The sequence below is a fragment of the Anguilla anguilla genome, chromosome 3 (genome assembly GCF_013347855.1).
Source record: "Anguilla anguilla isolate fAngAng1 chromosome 3, fAngAng1.pri, whole genome shotgun sequence".
In the NCBI taxonomy this organism is placed as follows: Eukaryota; Metazoa; Chordata; class Actinopteri; order Anguilliformes; family Anguillidae; genus Anguilla; species Anguilla anguilla.
Genome location: NC_049203.1, coordinates 9,736,151 through 9,740,040, shown reverse-complemented (window position 1 = coordinate 9,740,040; position 3,890 = coordinate 9,736,151). Strand labels below are relative to the sequence as shown.

At 53.2% G+C, this 3,890-nt stretch overlaps 1 protein-coding gene across 1 annotated transcript in view; it reads right to left on the bottom strand.

The window, feature by feature from the left end:
- Positions 1-204, bottom strand: part of LOC118223413 (protein diaphanous homolog 1) — a 36,190-nt gene extending 35,986 nt beyond the window's left edge. The window contains exon 1 of the mRNA XM_035409905.1: positions 49-204. The gene's annotated coding sequence lies outside the window, so the exon portion shown is untranslated. The remainder of the gene's footprint in view (positions 1-48) is intronic.
- Positions 205-3,890: the final 3,686 nt, after the last annotated feature.

Genomic DNA, 3,890 nt, shown 5'->3' with positions numbered 1-3,890 from the left:
CTGGCTATGATGAGGGCAGCCATATTGGCCCAGCAGAAGCAAACTCACAGAGATTCTGAGACGATTTGGAGTCCAGGACCTTCAGCTCCTTCACCTTCTTCTTGACTGTGCTCTTCTTGTCTTCCGCTCCGTCCTGGTCTTTCTTGACTGTGAGAAAGGGAGGAGAGGGGAGAATGGACACATTCAGAGACAGAACCTGTGGATTTTAACACCGCCCTTACGATTCTGGCAGCTACATGTTTGGAGCCTCTGACACGCAGATGACTCAGACAGGCAGGACCTTGCGCTTGCGTTTCTGGGGGAAGGATATTAGTGATGCGCAAAGGTCTGGGGGAGCATTGCTCACCGGCTCAGAGGTGCACATCTGACCCCTAACATCACATCCCGTCTGACGGAACCAGCCACTTTCCCATAATGCACCCAGTCATTAAATTAGGCAAACGCAGCCACGCCCACATCCAGACCAGCACCTCATACCGCTGACAGAGGGGTACAGATTTATCGCTGTTACAATGGGCCTCGGTGTGTAAAGCCCAGCACTGCGGCTGTCTGCATAGGCTTCCCAAAGGGGTCTTGTGCTTGGAACACGGCACCGCTTAACAAAGTTACCTCCACGGATGATTAATCGGCCTAGTCCATCATTAAACGCGCCGCCTCGCAGATACACAAATATTGAATCACGCAAACGTACGCGCGCTCAGCTCTGGAGCACGACCGAAAGGTCAGCTCCCCCTCCTCCTCCTCCTCCTCCTCCTCCTCTCTGCTAATCTATAAAAATCTATAATTGCCAGCGGCTGCTGGTGACATCATCCCATCAGCAATCATATTAAGGGAGAAATGCGTTAGTGGGGGGGTGGGGGGGGGGGGCTGACGTGGACAAGCCATAAATCACTCCTTCTAAAAGCCCCTCTGTTAGCAGCGAGGTGGCTGACCCCCACGCCACACAGCCCCTGAACGATGCGGAGATGACTAAACCAGCACAGACCATTCACTTCAGCACAGAGCTCTTGGGTAAAAGACAGTCCCCCCCCAGCCCCTTTGGCTAATCACCGAAACGGGCGCAAATGCGCCAAATAAGCCAAGCTAAAAGGAACAGCGTTCCCCTTTGAGAGCGCGCGACCCGCTGTGACGGGTTTCGGCAGACGGATTGGTCGCTCGGTCGCTCGTTCCGGGGGCTTAAAGTGCCGGCGCGTTTGAAAAGACGCGGACGGTATACGGCTAGCATGTGACCCATCTCGCGCACAGCGGTCACTCCACCCCGTCTGCCGGGCCACAATGCCGCCGTTGTGCCCGAGGAGGACCCCGTCTACCGCATCCCTCCATCAGAGGCCGAAAGACAAAAGCCCCTCTCACTGAGGGAGGGAGGGAAAGAGCGAGGGAGAGCGGAGTGTGGAATATTAAATTAGAGGAGAGGAACTCCGCTTCCTAATGGGGCTTTTCCCCCCTCGGTGCCCAGCTCCGTATCCCATCATGCACTCGGGATGCTGGTCCAGAGGTTTCGGCCGGGTCCCGCCCAGCGCGGTACGTCCTCGGGCCGTGTTCAGGCAGCTGCGTGTTCAGGCGGCTGTGTATTCCCACAGCCGCAGCTGGTCTCATCAGCCGCCTGAACGCTATTGTGACTGAACGCTCCAGGAGCAGGCTTCTGCTTGCGGCAGGAAGAGCGGCGTGTGAACAAAGACACAAAGGCGCAGAGATAATGGCTGCCACAGCTGCAAGGTCACCGCAGAAAGGCCCGTGTGCGTCCGCGAGCACGAGCGTGTCCCCACAAGCACACCGAAACACGCAACGCCCCTTCACCCCGAGATCATTCACACACGGGCTTTGTGAAGGCCCCTGCACCCCCAGTGAGGGACGTGTGCCTGACAGAGGGGTGTGGGTGTGTTGTTAGGGGGTGTCCTTAATAGCGGCAGCTGCCGGCTTGACCCCAAGGTGAGGAACACAAAGGGCGTTTTGGTCACAGACGGTGTGTGTTTTGTGTATAGCAATGAGGGACAGCTGGAAAGCCTAGACTTCTGTGTATCGGTATGCGAGTGTGTCAGTGTGTGTGTTTACGAATCCCTGTTTGTGTGCGCTTAATTTTGTGTATATACTAGTTTGTGCCAATATGTGAGTATCTGTGTGTGTACGAATTTGAGTGATGTATAAGTGTGTGTGTGTGTGTGTGTGTGTGTGTGCACGCGCATGTGTGTGTCTGCCTAGTTCCTCCTCTCCTTTACTGGAAACCAGCAGAACTCTGCTGTGCTAGTCCTGTTTGGGTCAGATTCTCTCCCTGGGGAACAAGCTAAGCGCACACAGCCATGCACATCAGCAAGCACTCCCCCTCACAATGACACAGAGAACCACACGCCAACATGTGACCTGCTACTGCAGCCACTTCCTGACGAGGCAGAACCGCAGTCTAAATCCCACGGACCTATGGGACAGCAGCGCTGACCTCCAAACCCTTCCCTGAAGTACACAGGCTGACCTCTGAGAGACACAACATAAAATCAGCTGTGTGTCTGTGTGCACGAATGTGTGTGTGCGTGTGTGTGTGTTTATGGGAGTGTGTGTGTGTGCACGCACGTACGTGGGGTGTGTGTGTACGCGTGTGCACATAAGTGGCCGTGCGTGTGCATATGCTCAGTTGTATTTATAGAGCAGACACATTCATTAATAATAAAGCTGATTCCACACTGGGAGGTAAAATGGAGCAGAGAGCTCATGAAATGGCTGCTCTGAGAGCAGTGTTGCTTCATTCACAGCTCAATGGCACACCCCTACTGACTGATCCGGGAACAGCCACAGACATACAATCCTCGAGAGCAGCTCTCATTCACGGCTCAATGGCACACCCCTACCGACTGACCCAGGAACAGCCACCATCATCCGCTCCTCCTGAGTCACTCTTCCTGCTGCCACATGGAAACGATTTCTTACCCAAATTACAGGCATTCTGAAATTACTGGCAAACCAATCACAGGGATCATATTTGACTTGCCTCCCAGAAAAATACTTTAAAAGATGGGGGTGGGGGGGGGGGGGGGGGGGGGGGGGGGGGGTTGGGGTGGTGTAGGTCCTGCCCACAGCTGCGTCCTGTCCAGAGGCCTGCTCTGGACTCTGTCAGCTAACGTCCTCTCTCTGAAGAGGCTACTGTGATTCAGCGTCTTCTCTTAGCCTGCTTCTCTGAGCTGAGATTCAGAAACAAAGCATCTCAGCTCTCTCCCCTCTCTCCCCCGCCCCCTCTCCCCTCTCCCTCCCTCATTTACTGAACAGCTGTTGGTATGGGGCAGGGGGGCAGGGGGGGGCTACAGTGCCCAGCTCCCCACCCCACCCCCAATGAGGATGAATCTCACAACAATACAGTGTGTACAATGTCAACTCTGAGCTTCTGTGACATTTAAAGATTAAACAGAGGTGCACACAGCCAGTACGATGTTTTCCTGTATCACTCACACATGCAGTCAGACATATACACGCACGCACACACACACACACACATCCACACACACACCCACACACACACACACACACAGTTTCTCCTCTTTGTTCCCTTCCATAAAAGGTGTGGGTTACAGACGTAGGGTCAGAAAGCTGGAATGGGAGGATCTGCCTGACTTGCATTTTACATTGTGTTTAAAAAAAACCCCTCAGTCTGATTACACTCCCGGTTCTATAAAAGGCTCTCTCTCTCTTTCCCCCTCCCCCCTTCTGAAACCCCTTTGTGTGGGTAAGGTTATGACTATTTTTTTTTTTTACAATAAAAGCTTACAGATGACGGATTCTTTTGTTCAAAGAAAGCCAAACATAGGTCAGTGGTGCTCTATTGCCCTCCATTGGCCAACATGTGGAACTACAAACTAGTAAACTTCTTTTACTAAATTTTTCCATAAACAATTTTTCTGTGGTTT